The 20,984-nt window shown below is 40.0% G+C and overlaps 1 protein-coding gene across 1 annotated transcript in view; it reads left to right on the forward strand.

The window, feature by feature from the left end:
• Window positions 1-20,984, forward strand: part of st3gal2 (ST3 beta-galactoside alpha-2,3-sialyltransferase 2) — a 77,621-nt gene that overhangs the window by 9,673 nt on the left and 46,964 nt on the right. The window contains exon 4 of the mRNA XM_034686478.1: window positions 19,026-19,094. The gene's annotated coding sequence lies outside the window, so the exon portion shown is untranslated. The remainder of the gene's footprint in view (window positions 1-19,025; window positions 19,095-20,984) is intronic.

Genomic DNA, 20,984 nt, shown 5'->3' on the forward strand with positions numbered 1-20,984 from the left:
CTGTAATCCAAAAAGTTGTATGTTTATAACAGTTTTTTGACTGCATACTATAATAAAGGTTGTAGTCTTAAGTGCGGCACTCAGCAAACATTCAGATGAAGTAGGCAGAGGTAAAAATGCCAGCATTTCCAAAGATTATAGACCTAAGACTTGAATGTCAGGTACATATATTGGCAGCCAACCAACAGAACTTACATAGTGTCTCTCCAAAAATTACCAAGTGCATTGCTTTTAAGCTTTTTTTCCTCTGTTCTCTGTTGTTTACTTCCTGCTGTCATTTGTTCTCAAGGGGTTTACTGAAGGGGAAAAGTTCTCATTGCCAGTTTTCTAAAAGAGAGTTCATAGTGCCCGAAGTGAGTTGACGCACTCAGCCACACTGCTGGCCAAAAATGTAAAAGCCTTTCTTCAGACAGCTATTTCATGGGGGATTATAAAGTTGTATACAGTGCATGTTGAAATAGCCGAGTAACATACATAAACACAACTTTATCCAAAACATGTTACTTGCCTGACTCAAAAACATAGTAAACACAGTAAACACACACAAAAGAGATACATTTGTGCAATCAACCAGTCCAATTTAAGTGTCAGAACTATTCTTTTGTGGAGGGGTTTATTGATACTCCTACAGAGCAGACTTAAAGTGATACATGCCTTATTGTTTATAAGCTCCAATAGCTCCATACCATAGACTGTATAATTAATGGATGTAGTATCCGGGACGTCACCCCTCTGTTTCTGAAGCGCTGTTTTGAAGCCAATTGTTGGCGGTAGCCATGCTGAAAATGCTGAACTCAATCTAGCTTCTGTCGAGTTAGTGTGAGGTAAAGAGGCGGGCTTTAGGCCTCCTAGCCAACAGCTACAGTGTTCCCGCCTGTCAATCAAGTCAGCTGTGCCTCTCATAATGGAAACCTCGTAATCTTAATATCTTCGAAATTGCTGTTATGAAAAAATTCACCCCCTGTACAATGTGTGCCGATCGAGAAATGAGCTATCCACTGTATAGATGTTTATTTCTGCTGTAAAGATCAGCTTTTTTTTAATTGTGTGTATGTGGTTTCCGGTACTTCCGGAACCAGCCTCAAGTGAACACTCGATTAGCTGCAGTTTTAACACTTCCGCATTGGTTTCAATTCTCACGGCCAGAGGTTGCCGCCTGCTCCATACATGCCAGACTCAGCAGCTCCTCCTGCTTAGATGTCAGCACTGTTTATATGCCATATTTATCAATCAAATTTCACAAGGCCAATTTCCCCAAATTTAAACCCCAGACACACCCGCGCAAATCAGATACGAATCATGGTGATTTATGCTAAATGAATGACTTGAGTGGATTTTAACTCTGCAGTTTCACAAACGGTGTGCTCTATTGAGGACTGTGTGATTGAATTGTAAAACCAAGTTTTCCATTTGCTCTCATCCTCTGTCTCCCTCTGCTTTTAAAAAAAAAAACACACTGGAGGAAACAGCAGTGTTTACACTGTTATGTATTTCAACAATGTGCCAAAAGCACCAGTAAATACAATTAAAATTCTGTCAATTTACAGCGGCCCCAAAAGACCAAACAACGCGGAAACACTCAACAAAAAAACAACGAGAACTCAGCCTTCCTGGCTTAATAAAATCAATACCCAAATGCTAGATTAGATTTCTGGGCAGTCGCATGCTTTGGACTGCAGAGGGTAATTTGAACAAAGCTGAATAATATAATTATAGATCACCATCCTGCTCGCACATTCAGATTCTGAGACCAGAGCTGTTGATGTTCATCATATCATTAAGAGTCTGCAGTCGCAGTTCTCAGAAGCCCTTTTTAATCTGGCTGATTAATGTAGTAGGAAAAGCTTTAACTAGGTTAATCTGGTACCGAGGGAGCCGAGTTTTGATAGAGCTACACAAACTGAACTGGGTTAGTATTTTTTTTTAGTCACACCTCTTCCCTCCTCTCTATCTATCTTCTTTGATTATTTTGAAGATACAGTCCTTGTCATTTTGGGTCCGGTGGGATCTCAAACTGGGTTAACACAGAGGTCATCCTATTGATACAGTCTTGAAAGATTACTTTCTCTCTCTATCTCTCTCTCTCTATCTCTGTCTGGTGCTCCCCATGAGAAATACGCACCAGACACTCACTGAATAAATAAGTGGAAACACAACATCAAGGTGTCAGACTGATGTTCCCATTGCTGAAAGGAGCGCTTTAATTACAGACATGTTGTGTGTGAGACGAATTGGCTTCGCAAACAGATGCGGTTGCTTCAAATTGAGAGCAGCACGTTCTTCGAACACAAATATAAACAACCAAAATATTGAACATGTTGATGAATGTACAGGTGTGGTCCACCAGGAAGCAAAGATATATTATGCCTTGCACTTTAATCTAACAAAGTACATAACTCAAGGACCCCTTGAGTATATGATTTTTTTACTGATAGCTTGGTTAGAAGAAAAGCTGCCAGCCATTTGTAGCCAACAAACACCGGGTAGCTGAAAAGGTGAGATGTCACATGTGCTTCTTCACTTGCATTGGCAACCAGCATTTATCATCATTATTACTATCATCAAGTCAGAGAGGAACAGGAATCTGTGAGCCCATTTTTATTTCTGTGATATGTCTTCTCAATTCCCTCCAATCCATTCAACCTGATGAAATCATTTGTCCTGTATCAGGTGGGTTGAAGCTCTCTTTGGCCGGAGATATATTTGCTATGTGGACAAATTCAAGGGTACACACCTAGCTGTGTCGTGAATTTAATTGTACACATAGTTGACTAAAAGTTACACGTCTTGCTGGAGGATACCTCTAGAGGGCTCGCTTGACAGCATCAGCCATATGCAGCTACTGGATTTGTGGAATGAAAGCAAGAGACATTCTGTGTCTTATAGGCTGTTTTGAAAACCGTATAATATACTAGTAGTAAAAACTGATTTGGCTAAAATTCAGTATGTAGTATGCAGTATGTGAGTGAACAAGAGCAAAATCTGCAGTGTGCCAAAACTACCCGGATGTCATACTGATTCGGGGAAATTTCTCAGTATGCATCAGACCAGTCTCCCCGCGTACTGTTTCCCACAATGCACAGCGCTAATGTTCACCTTCTTTTTTTTCGTATATAACGGCCGGCACTCAGTTTTTAAGTGCTGTGAAAATTATAACATTCCATATAAACCACTTCTTAACTTTTTAGATTATAATGGATACTACAGAAGCAGTTTCGCTATTAGCTTGGCCGTTGTTTACTTCCACTTTCCAAAACCGGAAATCCAGCAATGTCTGGCCCAGCATACCATGACACCGATCCAACAGAACAGTCATATTACATACTCTCTTTAAACGTAGTATGCATTATGTACTTCATACTACATTCGTAGGTAGTATGTAGCAAGCGTTTTCGAAAACAGCCCCAGTGTCCAGGGGAGTGACAAATTCTAGCTCAGGCAACTGACCACCAGTGAACAGAACACACAGTCGGCACCATCCCTACTCAGTTTTTCCAAAATTTGCCTCAGTGGTCAGACATAACAGTCCCAGACCTGTTCCCATTTCTCTTGCATGTACACACCTCAGTCTGGCCAAACCTGACCTGAGGTGTTCGGCTCTTGCTTCAAACTTAGGTCGCCAGGCTGTGACTAAATCAGGTAGTAAACAAAACCTCAACAGAAGAAGAAATAAGTAAATGAAACAAAGTTATCATACATACAAACAATAAAGAGCTGTAAAGTTTTCCATGTTTTCACCGCTCAACATTCAACCGGTTTATCTCTAGCTAACTTATCAATAGTTTTGGTATTTGACGTAATAGGTCAACTGGAAGAAGATCCAATAGTAGCTTGCTGAAAGGGGGTGAAAGGGGGCATCGAGCCATGACTGTAGCTCAATTTAACCATGCATTTATATTCACTGTGTGAAACATCTATATCCTCATTACGCTTCATCATTATAGACTACAATGCATTGGTTATGAGTCATGGCTCATTCGCTTCAAGGTGCTGCTGCCAGCTTGACTGTCAGTCCAGTATGGAAAAATAAAATACTTACTGAATCTGAATACTAGATGCAATTTGTCCTGTATTTTATGCAAATATCATCACTTTGCCACAACTATCTGTCTGTCTGTCTGTCTGTCTGTCTGTCTATCTATCTATCTATCTATCTATCTATCTATCTATCTATCTATCTATCTATCTATCTATCTATCTATCTATCTATCTATCTATCTATCTATCTACCAAGTACTAACATCGTCAACATTTCACTCTTTTAACTCTTTTGCTTTTGTAATATCTTATGTTAAATAATCTAGCCTGCAAAAAAGTCAAAAGAAAACATTCTTCATGTGACCACTATATCTGATTCTCTTGATTCAAATAAAAATGCCATGAACGCAAAATATAGGTCTGCATTGCACTATTACGACGGTCCCTGAATGCACCTGCAGTAACAGGCGCTCTGGACCTCTGGACAGACAGTCAGCTCACGGCACTCTTTGATGACAAGGAGTTGATCAAACTTACTAAATGTGTCTTATGTATCACCAAACTGGATTAAATCAAGCTCTAGATGCAGAGCTTTTTACAGTGAGAGCGGCAAAGACGTCAAATATTAAACAGACGTCCCCCGGTTGTGTTTTTGTCACTAACGCACACCGGGGGGTAAAAATCCTCAATGAAGAGGAGACTGGTTCACACAGCACACCTGCTGCAGGTAGAGACCAAGCTAACACTGAGCCCCCCCAATAATAACTCAGCCAGTCACAGGAACGCATAGCTTTAATTTCTAAAGATTAGACGCACAGCGGGGAAAATATGAACTCTTCATGTCCGACGGACCTTCTTAAGTTTTCATCTGAGTTTTTATTATCAGTGATGCACTTAAGCTCGTCATAGTCTCGTTTTCGTCTTGGAAAAACCGAGTTATTGATGAACATTTATCGTATCGTTGTGCTGTGATGTGTGTATGTGAGCGCACGTGTTTGTGTGTCTGTGTGCGCATGGAGTGGAACGCTGCCATGCAATACAGAGAGCAGAGGAGCATAATGACATCCTGTCATGTAAATAAGATCAATAACATAAGGATATTTAGTCTGTTTAATAAAAGAACAAGTTTAAGACCTGATCTATAAGAGAGGTAACCCTGAATTACTTCTGCTGTGATCTGGCGATATGTAGAAAATAAAATTTACTGAACTTCCAAGGGGGGCGGGGGCCGCTGTTGGAGGGGCGCCCCGCCCCCCCTGTATAATGGTAGGGGAAACACTGCAGAGAGTCCTTCAGTGGTCCAGATCCCATTAGCATACACTGTCAAATAAATGTGGATAAATGTGCTCCATACCACCTTCAAATGTGGCCTCGTGGTGTCCTCGTGTTTCATTTTCTTGAAGCTGTCGGTTGTGATCGAACCACTGAGGACACATTTTAATACTTGTAAACAGAGCTTATTTGTCACAAGCATCGCAGCCTTCCCTGTTCCAGATAGGCATTAGGTAGGCAGACAGAGCCATCCATCATGTCATTTACTGGCCATCTGACAGTTTAGTTCTTGCAGGACTGCTGAACCTTCTTTAAATGTCCTGGGAGCACATGTACAGACAGCCATCACATCGCTTTCACTTCACAGAAAATCAGATTCAGAGCTTTGGGAACGCCCCATCCTGGAGCTCTACCTCGCAGGCAGTTGACGCAGCTGATGCTATTTTGGTAGCAGCTCTACAGTTGCAAACATCACTGGTACCATGAAAATGTCATGTCACCGACTTTTTTTGTAACTCTTAAACCGAGTCTTAAAGAATAAGCTGCTAGCTCTGTTCCTCAAGTTTGGAAGAAGTCAGTGTCTTTTCTCTTTCTGTCTGTCTCTCTGTTGTATGGTAACACAGACGAGCGCTGCTCCCTGAGCTGCTGTCTGTCAAGTGTTCAGTTCATCTCATCAGTCTCCCAGAAACCCTCTCATCTCTTCTTCTCTTCTCGCTCTCATCTCTCTGTGGAGTGAGGGAGAGCACCCGAGGGAGAGAGGGAGGTAGAGCAGTGGGGTCTCTTCTGCTCTCTTTTCAAGAAATGAGTAGGGCTGAGGCCTAGTTAATCGACTTCCCCTTAAAACCAGAAAGACTCCACCCACTCTGAACCTCCACCTGACTTTATTTTAAGATGCTAACATTGGTTGACAGTGACTGGAAGAGCTTAACAGACTTCAAAGCTTGTGCAATTTCACCTTTTGATCATGTGAATTTAGACAGGTTGGACTCAAGGGCCTGTGTCCACTTCACACATTTTTTTGCTGTAGCAGTGCATGTTTTCTATACACAGCTGATACAGTTCAACATTTTCAGTCCTCAGTGTCCTCTGCCCAAAATTCCCACATTGGCAGCTGTTTTTATTTTTGGTAGTACTTCAACTTTTGGAACACCAGCATGCTCACCAATGTCACTTCTCCACCACAGACCAATTAAAATGAAGTAAGGACAGTTTTTTTTCCACAGTGGCAGAGGTCTGTGCAGAGGAGGACCCAAACACAGTTGTTTGTTCAAGGACACAATATCCATGCATAGATCAATCGAGGTCAAGAAACGCTGCTAACTCTACGTCATGATTTCTATCAATTTTTTCTACCTTTACTTTTTAAATTCCAAAAACTCCAAACATTAAGAGACTTAAGTGTTATTGGACATGTTTTGTTACCGTATAACAGTAAGCCCCGGTGAGGAGGACTCTGTAATTGAGGTTTTGGGTTCTGAGTCCCAAAAAATGCTGTTAGTAGACACAAGCCCAATAGTTTGGCCATACCTCTCCAGTCACTGCAGACCAATAAAAAATGCAGCCTGATGCGCATGTTGTAGTTATGTCAACCACTCTCCTTCAACACCAGTGTTATTTTTCAACTTTTTAAGGTCTTGAACGTTACTTGACCTAATTTCCCTATTAAAAAGTTTTAAAAGTGTACCTAAATGCAGTCTATATACCAGGATCTAGGTGCCCTCCTATCCAGACCTAGGCTGGACCCATTTTAAATTTGGACGAGTGCATTTATTATTGCCAGCGCAGCTTTTCCTGCCTTCACAGTAGCCATCTAAGTGGCCCAGGGCGGTCAATTACCAATGCATTTGATGTAAATCACAACACATGATGCTTATCAGCCAATGAAATCTCTTACCCTAACCAGGGTTGCAAGCAGACAACGAGGGTTGAAGATCCATGAAGAAGCTAACTGAGAGGAGAATTTTAGAGACCAGGTGAGGGGAAAGGAATTAGACAGGGAACATTAGACATGGCATTCTCCAAAATTATGTAAGGAGACAATGAAAATTGGGCCATAATACAGAATGAACATAAATGCATCTGATTTCATTATAGCTGTATATTCCCATGACTAGAAACCCCTGCTGAGTCCTTATGTAGATTTTTTTCTTTAATCCTGATTAAACCCAGTTGTTAATAGCAACCCAGCACCTGTTGGGATACAGGCACACTTTTTTGCCTTTGACTAAGCTTTTATAAAAAAGTGTTAGATATGCTTTAGTGTATATTACTGCAGTTTTCCCAAAGTGCACACGTTGTCTTATAGATTCTTGATTAAGACTGGCCTTTGAAAACTATTCCTCGTTCAACATCTACACCAAAAGATGTTGACTCTACCTTGTCATCTTTGGTTGGCAGATAGCAATACAGCTCCTGGCAATGAGTACTTACAGTGATTACAGTGATTAAATCTAAAGCGGCTTTACTCTTTTCAGGTGCAGGTTTTAGGCTGTGATTGGCTAACAGGAAAGCCGACAAATGATAATGAATTGATGTAAATACTAATCATGTTTGGTCTCTTTGAAATGAAAGAATGTCAGATTGTGCCATGTTGTTTACTTAAGACACTTCCAGGTATGCGTCAGTGAGTGTATGTGCATTCTGTGTGACACAACAACAGCTGTGCTGCCAACACAAGTTTATCATGTTGTTACGGCAAGGTGACAACAAAGTTCCTGAGACTACTGACAAAAAGAAACTATACGTCATCATACACTTACCTGTGCTACCATGTGGTTAAGTACTCTACTCAAATACTCCACTTGCAGAAGTCTGGCAACTGTTTAACACCCTGAGGTTGCTGGGTGCTTATATTATCATCCTGACCTGTGTGAACTTTCAACACACCGGGGCTAAATATCTATATTTTAATTGAAAAAAAGCAAAGTTCTTAGTAGATTTCATTGCCAATTTGACTCACTTTGACTGTGAAAAGCAGTTAATTATCTGTGGAAAAAATGGACAGCAGCAAAATAGCAGAAGAAGACGGGGGTAGGAAACACAACAAGAAAAAGAAGCTAAGAGATGTGCTAGCTGCTTTTAAAACCACAAAGAAAAAACAAAAGGAAAAAGATATTCCAGCTCTTTATGCTGAGATCAGAGGAAAGATGGAGGATGCACTCCGATCTGCAGAGAGAATTGCAGAGGACTTCAGGGCCCGTTGAGTCTAATGTGATAAATACTACACAGTTTATTGACAGTGAGTGGGACATGGATTCCTAAGTGCTAGAAACTAGGGTAAAGCACAAGGCTTACTGCAAACCTCTGCTTATGTAGCAGAAGTGTTACTGAAGGTTACAGAGGAGTGGAAGCTGACTGATAAACACCCGGCTGTAGTTAATGACATCAGGGCAAACACGAAGCTGTTACAAGTCATCTTACAGGTTAGCACAAACAATGTTTGGGTTGTTTTTATTTTGAAATTGTTTATTTTTGTAATTGGACAGCAGTTTGTTATACAGAGCATTGACATATAAAAGAGAGAATATTGTTCATTTCCTCTGCAGTCCTCATTTTTTTTAAAGATTATTAGAACTAAATACAACCTGGGGGAAACAATATGTACATATTAGAGTGAGCCAGAAGCATTTCAGGGAGAGATAAGTGACCGAAAATTGATCACATAAAACAACAACAACAACAACAACAAAAAACACAAACAAGCAATTGTTTGTCTGCAATTAGCTTAGACAAGACAGCATGACCGGGCCCTTGAATGGTATCATCCACAAAATCTGTCTGTAGGGGTTTTACGTAGTTAGTCCATTTGGTCCAGAGTTTAATAAATGCATCCTTCTGAAGTCATAAACAGAAAGTAATCCTTTCCATATTATCATTATCATTTACTAGATTAATCCACTTGTGTATTCTGGAAGATTCAGGAAGCGACCAGTGCCTCGTAATGGCTTTTTTACAAGCACAACTCAAAATGGCAAACAGGTATTTATCAATAGGTCTAGCCTGAAAAGCTACACCTCCCAAGAACAATGTAATAAATTGTAGGGGCAGGTCAGTATTAAATATACTTTTTAATATTTTATGAAATTCTGTCCAGAAGAGTCTTAACACTGGACATTCCCAGAATATATGCCAGTGGTCTGCTTCCTGAAATCCACACAACCTTCAACACTTTGAATCCCCTCCTGTAAAATGAGCTTTCTGCTCTGTGACAAAGAAACAAATCAAACACTTCCATCCAAATTCACGCCATACATTAGAATTGGTACATTTCCATTGGAGTTTACACACATCTAACCAAACCACATTTGGTATGTTTCTGTTTTTAAATTTATGCACAAACAATTTTACTTTATGTTTGGTCAACAACAAAGCTGTTTCATTTTAAATGTGCCTCTTTTTTTCACACTGATTTTACAGTTCTATAGTTCTGTACATTTAATTTACAGACTAAAACCATGAACATTATTTGATCTCAGTGAAACTGGAAAAGTCCAGTAAATGTAATTTATATTAAATCTGAATTTTGCCTTTTTAGGCACATTTTGTATTCTTCATTTAATCAGATATTGTTTTGAATAGTCATATGATTGTTTTGCAGCATATTGCAGTAGTTTATTATTGATATCCTTGGTCAAATATTACATATGGTATTGTATCATAAGTCACCCAGCAATTCCCACCCCAAGCTGCTGGTGCATTCATCTCACCCTGACGTTATGTGAGCACTTGAAATGGTGGCAGGAAAAAGTCAGGTTGCGCATATTTAGCCATTCATGTTTACATTCTTCTCACCCGGACAATGTCAGAACATTTTCAGGAGTCCAGTGGGTGTATGATGGGCTAAAGATGACTAAGTCCATTATTACATTTATTGTACTGTAGCTTTAGCTTGATGGACCAGAGAGCCCCTTGTGCCTGATACAGTTCACATCATATTTCTTTTTAAGATCTTTCATGTATTTTTCCATTTATCATACCTACATCCGTTTAACTGCACCTGCTGTACGAAGTAATCGAAGAAAGAGAAAAGGACAGAAAAGAGAGATAAGGTAACTTCTCACCATCTGTGCATATGACAGATCAGAGACAACTAAACTAGTAAAGTTAACGCTGTTTATGGAGCAGGCTGGCGTACCTTCTGTTATCACTATCAGGGCAGAGCATCAAATAGCACCCAGAGAGCTCAGGGTGTTACAGAGTCAGGCCTACCCACAGAGTTAGCATCAGGGCTGAATTCCAAAACAGTGTCATCCCTGCCTCCCTGCGTTTCGATGGATAGCCTCTGCAGCAGTAGCAGCTGGCACTAGGCCTCAGGACGAAGGACTCTCCCTCCCGTCTTCCCCTTTGTATTCCTCTCGCCTCTCTCAGGACTGAAGACTAATGGAAGAAAAGGAAGGGAGGGGAATGAAGGAAAAACCCAGAGACACCAGCGGGGTTGGCAGGGAGAGGAGAGGGAAGAGAGACAAGTGGGTGGTTCATGCTTTCTGTGTGACTTAAATGAAGGAACATGGTATAAATACAGACATGCAATCTGTGTACTCTGGCAGTCTTGTTTTTGCACAACCTTTGATTGAGTGCCGGAAAACTTAATAAGTATGTGTTGCTGTGAGTCAATTTCGTCCTACACGTCTTGCAATAAAAACATCAAACATTCACTCAGCCAAAACAACCATCAGTTACGCTTGTTGGACCTGTCAGGCTTTCTGCTTTTGCACACATAATTTCTGCCCCTAAATGGGAAAAAGTAGGTGTGGGTTTCAGACAGCAGAAAACAAAAGCAGGGCCCTTATTTTGGAAACTGACTGCTTGTTTACCAGAGCTGCAATGTGTTTGGCATACTCTAAGTTGTAGGAAGATAGCTAAGGAAGCTAACTTTAGCTCAATGAGCTGGTTAAAAATGGCTCCAAATCACTCCAATTTTCCGGATGACGTTTGGTTTCTTACAAAGAACCCTGACTGTGCCGGTTATAGCTAGATGATATAGTGCTTGAAGTGTGAGGACACCCATTGCAAACATTTCAAAGACATCACTTATTCTTGAATCCCTTCACTTAACAGCAAGGGTTCCCAAACTTTTGGCCCACGACCACCAAATTATAAGTATAGACTTGTGACACCCACTGTCCCTCAAAGTGATTTAATGTCATACTTAATTTAGCTTGTCTTCAGAGACATGTGGCTGTGTTTCCTGTGCTGTTATGAAATAACCGCTGCTACTGTGCTTTTGTTAATTAACTGTAAACTAACCCTAACTCTGACCCTAAGCTTAGGAGTCAACTATTGTATTTGCAAGGTTTTATGTCTGAATGAATTGCTTTAAGAAAAATATATTTACGGTAATGGCAATATATGAAATTTTTAGATTACTTTTTTTTTTTTAAGTCTTTCAACCCCCAATTAGTGTCTGGCGACCCCCCAGGAGGTCCCAACCCCCACTTTGGGAACCCCTGCACTTAAGGAAAAACAAATGCAACAAACATTTATTTTCCTTTATCAATTCTTGAATAAGGCCAGCTCAGATTTATTTTGTCTAACAATTTAAGTAAAACATAATGATACAAAAATAATATGGAAAAAACTTCATAGAATAATAAATCAGAATAATGCAGGGTCTGAAATTAACCCCTACAAAGTGCCAAATGTAAGCAGATTTTCTGAGTACATTTCAGAGGTCTGTTTGCCTCATAGCGGGTACATATTTGTACTAAGATAGTCGCCCAATTAGAAATAACTATGCTGAGTTTTTACCACATTTGGTGTACCTACAGCTTCTCTCTCCTGTTGTCTGCATTTAAGAGCTTTGCAGAGATGGGCTGACACACCCAAACAAGCACACAAACATGCACCGAAATGCAAACACAAATGTCACTGTGTACTCCACTGGAAGTCAGCTATCCCGCTGAACTGGGTATTTGAGATCAAGACTTTATGACAGGGATGCTAACTACAGGCTCATTTTAGTTTTGTTGTCCACAGCCCTGCAAGAGTCTCGATATGTATTTTCTTTTCCTGAGAGATGAGTAGATCTACACTCAGGGAGGCCACTCTGCTACTGCTGATCCTCACTGCAACGAACACACGCACGCACACGCACACGCACGCACGCACACACACACACACACACACACACACACACACACACACACACACACACACACACACACACACACACACACACACACACACACACACACACACACCAATGATCATAGGTCACCACTGTTTTAGTTCATAGCACAAAACTTATCACAGGTAAAATGATAATTCAAACTCAGTTTGTTTTTGGGTGATTTATTGAAAAGGTCACTGAAACTAATGTTTCAGTAGCCTACCAGACAGGCTCTGCAGGCTGTGTTGGGACCTTGGATTTAAATGACCATTAGTTTTGCACCGAACCGTTTTGGTACACATCTGCAACAGGCTGCAAGTGCTGTACTAAAACAGTTCTGTGCGAATACATGTACCTTTAACTCTCTAACTAAGCACTTAAAGTAGCCACTAGATAAACCTGAGTGAACTTGACAACCAGTTTTTGAAACTCTTTAAAGGAAAGCAAAGCTCACAAATGGGTATATTCTTCATTTACCCTAACCTGAATAAACCCTAACTGAGTTCAAAGAGAGATGTCAAAGAGAGGAGCATATATTAGACATTTTTAAAACATTAAGACCAGAGAGAACCAAAACTGTCACATTTCAACCAGGTGAAATCTCAAGTTAGTAAGCAGTACAAAGACAACGCCTGAAATCAAGTCTTTTCTCATGTAATCCAAATTCATCTTTATTTTATCAGTACATTTCTGTATATATTTTAGAAGTCAAGCACATGTACAAGACTTCTGTATTCTCCTTTAAAAATAGTTATCAGCTTTGATCATTTCAGGTCCATTTGTTTACTAATGGGCTGCATCAATACAGGTCACATGTCAATACATGTCAATCTATGCTCTCTGAGTGCATTAGTTCTTCCTCCTGCCCCAGTTCTCCAAGACATCTTTTTTTTTACCCCAGATAAGCGATTCATTTGACATCAGATTTGAGGATGGCTTCTGCCTTCTCCAGGGAATTCTCTGTGTCGTTAATGCGGCTTTCAGCTTCGTCAATTCAGGTGATATTGGACGAAATGTCTTGTTTTACTTATTTCACTGTACGTTCCAGAGTGACCATTGAAGTTGCCATATCAGTTAGACGTGTGTTGATGTTATCCAGCTTTGTTCCGAAGTCCGCTCGCATCGTCTTTAGCTTGTCTAAAACTTGGGTTTTGCTGGCCATGTTGCTGTCTTCCGCTGCGCTCTGAGGACTAGACAAAGTTGTTTTAGTGGACGGGACTCGTCCCTGAGTAAAATATTGCAGGGCTTGGTTGCAGAAGGCTTTGACATATCAAAGCTGCCGTTGTATATGAAGATTGATCAGTTTATTTGGAGTTAAATCGTGTAAAGTTGTCGGGAGCTTCTCAGCTAAGCTGCCATCTTGGTCAAGCCCACATTGCCCCTCCTGAGCGCATTAGTTAACTTTGTAGTGTCCTTGCTAGACTTGTAGAAGAAGTAAAGAAGCACAACTCTTCTTGGCAAGCTACCAAAATTCTTAAGAACAAACTTGAAAAAAGAACAAGGTTAGTAAATGTGTTTAATAAGAACACATTTTTTCTAATATTCTCTAACTTCAATGTCTTATTGGCATTCAAGCATATCTGTTTAGAATAGCTACCTTGGAAAATACAAGATAATGAAAACGACACAAAAGAAGAACTGTTAAAGACTGAACTCCTGCAAACTGAGGCTGAGTGTTTTTGGTCTACTGGCCTCCCTATTTTATCATTAAAGCATTACTTATTTTTGTAGCAAGTTGATTTTTAAAGTGACTAAATTATTTTCCACAGTTTTTCAAGGTTCATGTGGTTCATCGTCTCACATTATATCAAGAGCTGTAAGCTCTTTTAGTTCTGTCTAAATAGAAGAAAGATAATTTTCACTTGAATTTAGCTGACGGCGATTTCTGAGACATCAGGAATGAGGAGGACTAAATGTTCCCATTTCTAAACAGGCGTATAACTTACCAACTGAGATATCACTCTCACTGTGAAATACAGTTTCTGTCGATGTAGAGGAAGTAGATAAGAATGGATTATTCATTAGGTAATGGAAATGATTGTTCTTGTTGGGATTGTAAGGTGTGTGCATTACTCACACAAGGTAAAAGAGTAAACTATCACACAAGAGTGAGTGAGACTTATAGAAAAACAGGACTTGATCAGTATGGCTAAGTTACGTAGACTTAAGGTGTTGTAATAGACAAATACAACAGGTGAGTGTTTGATTAAGTGTGGAGGTAGGTTGGGGATGTGAGCTGTATTGCAAACAAAACATTGAGATGTGTCAGGGTAATGGCGACAGGTGCCCTTTTCAGGTATGCACTGCACTGCTGAAGATTTCCAGACATTGAGCAGGCTGCATGTGAACACAAATGGACAAATCTTTTCAACCAGACTTTCTGCAGACTTTTTCCTGCCTGCCCTGCAGAAAGATGCCTACGTGAATTCAGGGTGAGTCGATGTGTGGACATAGCAAGTACCCAGAGCAAGCGAATGAGTTTGGTGATGACGTTATTTCAAGTATAAATAATGGACGTATTATCCATAACGTCACCTATCTGTTTCTGAAGCACTGTTTTGAAGCCAATCGTCGGCAGGAGCCATATTGGAAATGCTGAACTCAACCTAGCTTTTGTCAAGTGTGAGGTAAAGAGGCGGGCTTTGAGCTTCCCAGTGTTCCTGTCTGTCAACCAAGTCAGCTGTGCCTCTCATAATGGAAAACTCGTAATCTCAATACCTTTGAAATTGCCTTGCTATAAAAAATTCAACCCCTGTACAGTGTGTGCCGATCGAGAAATGAGCTATCTAGACTACACTTGCTTTTTGTGCCAGGCTGTAAACATGTTTATTTCTGCTGTAAAGATGGACTTTTTTGAATTTGTGTGTATTTAGTTTTCCGTACTTCTGGAGTCAGCCTCAAGTGGACACTGCAGTTTTTAATACTTCCTGCATTAGCTTTAATTCACGCGGCCGGAGGTTGCTGCTTGTGTTATTTATGCTAAAGGAACTTTCTTTTACTCTCTCCTGCTTCCCTCAGTTGCCTTTACTTTACTTGAACTATTGCAACAGCATCCTTTACGGCCTTCCCTCCACTGACCTCCAAAAACTACAATATGTCCAGAACTCACCTGCCCGGTTACTCACCCACTCTCACTCCAGAGCTCACATCACACCCATCCTTCAGAACCTCCACTGGCTCCCCATACAGCACCGAATCATCTTCAAGATCCTGCTCATCACCTACAAAACCCTGAATAACCTTGCCGTCTCATACCTGACTGACCTCCTCAAATGCCACTCCCCATCTCGCCGCCTCAGATCATCAGATGCAAACCTCCTGTCTCTTATCACCAAGACCAATCACAACACATTAGGGGACAGAGCCATTGCTGCACCAACTCTCTGGAACTCTCTCCCTCCACACATCCGCAACTGTGACTCTTTTCAATCATTTAAAAGCCCCCTCAAGACCTTAAAAAGCCTACAATACATACTCTTGCCCCACCTTTCTTTATTCGGTTTATTTATTTGCTTTATTTTTCACACTTTCTGTAAGGCGACTTTGAGTATTCAGAAAAACGTCATATAAGTCTTATCAATTATTACTATTATTATTCTGTATTTGTAGAACCTTCCTCATACATATTGTAGATATATTAACTTGGAAACAGTGACATTACAGAAGACTTCTCTTTCTCCTTCACACTCCAAATCAGGGCATTTTGTTGTGTGAGAGCGTGTCCAACACTAACAACCTTCGTCTGTGAGGTTCAGGTGTGAAAGGCAATTCTGTAAATGTCAGGACTTGAATGTTGTGAAAGAACCTAGAAAATATCCTGAGTTTAGAGAAGCCAGAGAGGCAGGCAAGAAGTGCGAGAAAGTTTGCCAAGGAAATAGATAGACTTTTTCTGCAGCACTGGTGATTTATGATGCATATTCTACAACAATAAACCATCCTAAGCTCATGGGATGTATGGCCCAGTGAAATTTCCATACTATGCTTATAAAAAAAATCCTATTTGCGGAGGGTTTTATCCATAAAGCTCCCATGTGAGGCGTCTGCAGAATGACAGACAATAGAGAGAGAAGTCATGGGAAGAAGGATGATAAAAATTGGATGAGGGAAGAATCGAGCAGGGAGATGAAAGCGGTGGAAGAGGTGATTGTTTCTGGTGATAGACCACTTCACTGCTACCTTTATCCAGCTGTCAGGAAAGAAATACTGTAAGTGCTCTTTAAGTGTGGCCATTTCTTTCCAGTGATTGGACAAATGCAATGCCATTTTATTCACATACAGGATGTAACGAGTCATAAATCCAAAATAAGAAAGAAGAGTGAACATCCAAAGAAGTCCTTTTCACTTCAAAGTAATGGCCTGGTGGTCAAGTATATACTCTTTGCTATCAGATTTAAGACTGTGCAAGGCAGTTAGGAAGGAAGAAAATGAATCAATAGATAGAAACTAAGTGGTAGGCAAGATGAGACGGGGAAAGAGAGGCATCCAGACAGACGAATTACAGTTACATGGAAAGTTTTAGAATAGCTTGAGTGATGATTATGGATCAGGGTTCAAAAGGGGGCAGATTGAGACGGGAAAGATCGAATAGCATCAATGTTAAACGACTGAAACAGGAAGCTTATCACTGCTACAGGAAAGGAAGAAGACCTTAGAACGTATACCCATCTGCGAAAAGTTAGTCCCTTAATCACTTTTGTTGTTTTACTTAATCTACTTCTAAGGACTTCATACCTAATTATTGTTTCATGAATTAATTAAAAACTATAATTGTATCACAGGAAAAGTAATTAAGAAGGACCAGGATTTCCACTCATTCGGCCTCGCCTGAACTCAACACGTTTCAGTCCTATGCTCCTCTTCATTTACTTTCATTACCAGCTCTGCCTTACACTCCCATTATCCAGTGCTCAAATTTACTTTGCAGTGAGAACACACAGGCTTGCTTTACCCAGTTAACTAGGGAACTCCTAAAGTGAAACTCAGGTTGCTGTGAATAATACTGTTGTTAGAAAGCTTCAAGTAACTTTACATATAAACCAATTCGCCATAACATTATGACCACTGACAATTGAAGTGACTAACATTGGTTTATGTCGGGTGGGCTATGTTAGGCACAACACTGTGTCCTGGAAGTTGATGTGTTTGTATTAAAAAAATGGGTCAATGTAAGCATGTGAGCAATTTGTTTGACAAGAGTGTTAAACTGTGATAGTTGGAGTACTCGGTCAGAGCATCTCCAAACCTGCAGCTGTTGTGGGGTGTTCCCAGTCTGCAGTGCAGTACTGACCAATGTCCAAGGAAGGATAAACTGTGAACTGGTGATAAAGTCATGGGCAGCAAAGGCACATTGGTGCACGTGGGAAGTTTAGGCCCCAGTGTGGTCTGATCCAACGGAAGACCTACTGTAGCCCAAACTGCTGAAAGATTTAATGCTGTTGGGATAGAAAGGTGTCAGAACGCACAGTGCAGCACAATTTTTTGTATAAGGAGCTGGCATAGACTGATCAGGGGGCCCATGCTGATCACTATTTACCACCAAAGGGCTTACAATAGGTTTGTGAGTATCATAACTGGATGGAACAATGGAAGAAGGTGCCCAGGAGGAATAAGGAGTTCCAGGATTTGCCTTTTTCTCCAAATTCCCCAGATCTTAGTCCAATTGAGCATCAATGAAATGTGCTGGACAACTGAGTCTGATCCATGGAGGCCCCACCTTGTAACTTCCAGGCTATTCAGGATCTGCTGCTAATATTGTGGTGCCTGATATCACAGCGCACCTTCAACTCAACTCAACTTTATTTATAAAGCACCGTTCATAGCATGCAGCCCAAAGTGCTTCAAAAAAGAACAGAGACAGAAAACAACAGCAATGGTAAAATTATAAAAGGCATGATCATAAATAAAATACTTAAAAAATAAAATGAAATCAATTCAGTGAAATTAATAAAATAAGTAAGAGTAGAAAGGAAAATTAAAACAATAGGATATGGTTGAAAAGATTAGATAAATACAATAAATAAATAGATAGGTAAGATAGATATATTTCAAAGCAATGATAATACAAAATAATGCAGTCCAGGGATAAAAATGAATTATTCTAAATGAAAAGCTAGATTAAAAAGGTACGTCTTGAGATAACATTTAAGAGGTTTAGTGTGGCCCATGTCTCATCAGGTCATGACTGTCTTGGCTCTGACCTGAGTAGAGAAGTGGGGTCTACACAGTTAAAGGCAGGCGTCACCTGTCATGGCTGATTGGTGTATGCTAACTATTCATTTCGGCAAATAGAAACCTCCTACTGGTAACATTGAGAAAAGGTAGAAGTAAATATGATGACTGTGAATTTGAGCATTGATGAACTAATCCTTGTTGCTCACTCTTTTAATTTTTCATAATAATGTATCTGCCTTCATGCCTTTGTCATTTGAGATCCTCATTATTTTTTGCAGTAGCTTATCACCATGAAAATATTGACAAAGCTCTGGCGAAATTAAAAAACAAAAAACAACGAAGTGCCAGTTTCATAAATAGTTTGACGGCAAGTGTGAAGGGTCAAATAATGACAACCAGAAGGAAAAAGTGCAGTACATCTTTTTCATATGACTGACTCGAATTAATGGGTCTACCTGTAGCAAGTACTACAAGCTCCTGCTTTGTGTTTCCACAGGTTGCCAAGTTGCCTCTGTCAGTAAACTTGCTGTCCCTTGTTGGAATCACCGTCAACAGAGTGGGAGTGGTGAGTACAATTAAATTATAGAGCTTGTTTCTATTTTTTTATACACCATTTGTCTGTGAAGTTTATAGCATATATCCATGTTGCACAGAAACTTCTGTTTCAGTTGGCAATTGCCAAGATGCCTGCTTTGAATTTATGCAACAAGTTGGTGTTTAAAATCATATGTGCTGTTCGTCTCCAACATGGCAAACATTAAGGAGAATGAGAGAAATGATGAAAGCTAGGTTATAATGTGCTCCCTCTGTTTTCTTCCCTGCATAGAAATGCTCCATTAGCTCTATTTCCTTCCGTCTCTTACTCATTATTATTTTAATAAAAGTGTAACTGGACTGTAAAGTATTGCCTGAGAAACAGGAAACCGGTGAGCTGCAAAATAAAGAACAGACCATTAGCGTCCTGTTTGGTTCTCATTAGGTGAATTTGTTGTTCCTTGTGTTACCTTTGATGAGGCAATCCAAAATGAGTCATGATGCAACCATTAATAAACCCCAACAATGGATCATTTTAGCAAAATACTTCACCCTGTTAAGCATGAATATTTTACCATATTTCCCTTCTGTAATTAACAATTAATAATTAGAGCTAATTAAATTGAATGAATGTCTCTAAAGGCATGCAGGTGTTTTGGGATGCAGCTCTTTTCTTCTACACAGTCTGGGAAAATGTTGCTTTATTCATAGATGGTATATGCAGAGACACAAAAATTAAAAATCCATTACTGCAGACTCAGGGCTGATGCCCGTACACGCAGAGAGGGCTTAGCTGAAAGACTGCAGGGACTTATAACCTCATCATGTCTGCAAGGGCCAGCTAGTGGTATTTCAATGGTGCAGTATGCAGGGTATGGGTAGTAGTGGAGTCAGCCCTGAAGCCAAAGCTTCTTTGTTTTATGACGAGACATCTGTTTACCTGCAAAACTTTGTCTACTATCCTTCAATGATAACTTCTTTCAGTGTGCCTGCTGTCCTTGCATCAAGCATAAATGATCTTCAATAAATGGGCCATTGCCTTGGACTAACATCTCCTATCCAGCATGAGGCATAGTTGTGGCCTTAATTAAAGCTTAATGATTAAATGTCTCCTTTTTCAGCCTCTCTAACGTCTAATGTGTGTGTCTCTTTATCAGAGGTGGGTAGTAACGAGTTACATTTACTCCGTTACATGTACTTGAGTAGTTTTTTTCAAAAAATTGTACTTCTGAGAGTATTTGTTTTGCAGAGTACTTTTTACTCCTACTCAAGTACATTTGTGTTAAAAAATATGTACTTTTACTTCGTTACGTTGGGCTGTCCAGTCGCTACTTTTACCGTTCCTTTTTTTCTACATTTTATATTGATTTATACTCAGCCGATCTCTCACGCAGCTCCTTCTGATCCAGAGCTATAAATAGCCTCAACACTGAATGAAGGAGAAGTAGCTCCGCCCCCGCCTCCACCTACAGCTGGGGAGAGAGGCTGCGTAATACCTGCGTCCCCTTTGGAGGAACATGTTTACCCTGTACCCAACATCCAGACTCTCTCATAACTTCTAAATGACGAGGAGAAACAGTCACATTATGCGCTGCTTACTTTATCTATACGGTGGAAATCTTGAGCTTATAGAACAATTAAATCTTAAAAACATGTCATGGTGAGTTATCAGTTAGGTAAGCTAAGGGTCAAACTGGTTAACATTAAATCTTAAAAGCATGTTATAGTTAGTTATCAGTTAGGTAAGCTAATGATCATACTAGTTAATATTAAATCTTAAAAACATGTCATGGTGAGTTATCAGTTAGGTAAGCTAATGATCATACTCGTTAATATTAAATCTTAAAAGCATGTTATAGTTAGTTATCAGTTAGGTAAGCTAATGATCATAGTAGTTAATATTAAATCTTAAAAGCATGTC

Source organism: Notolabrus celidotus, chromosome 6, assembly GCF_009762535.1.
Source record: "Notolabrus celidotus isolate fNotCel1 chromosome 6, fNotCel1.pri, whole genome shotgun sequence".
NCBI lineage: Eukaryota > Metazoa > Chordata > Actinopteri > Labriformes > Labridae > Notolabrus > Notolabrus celidotus.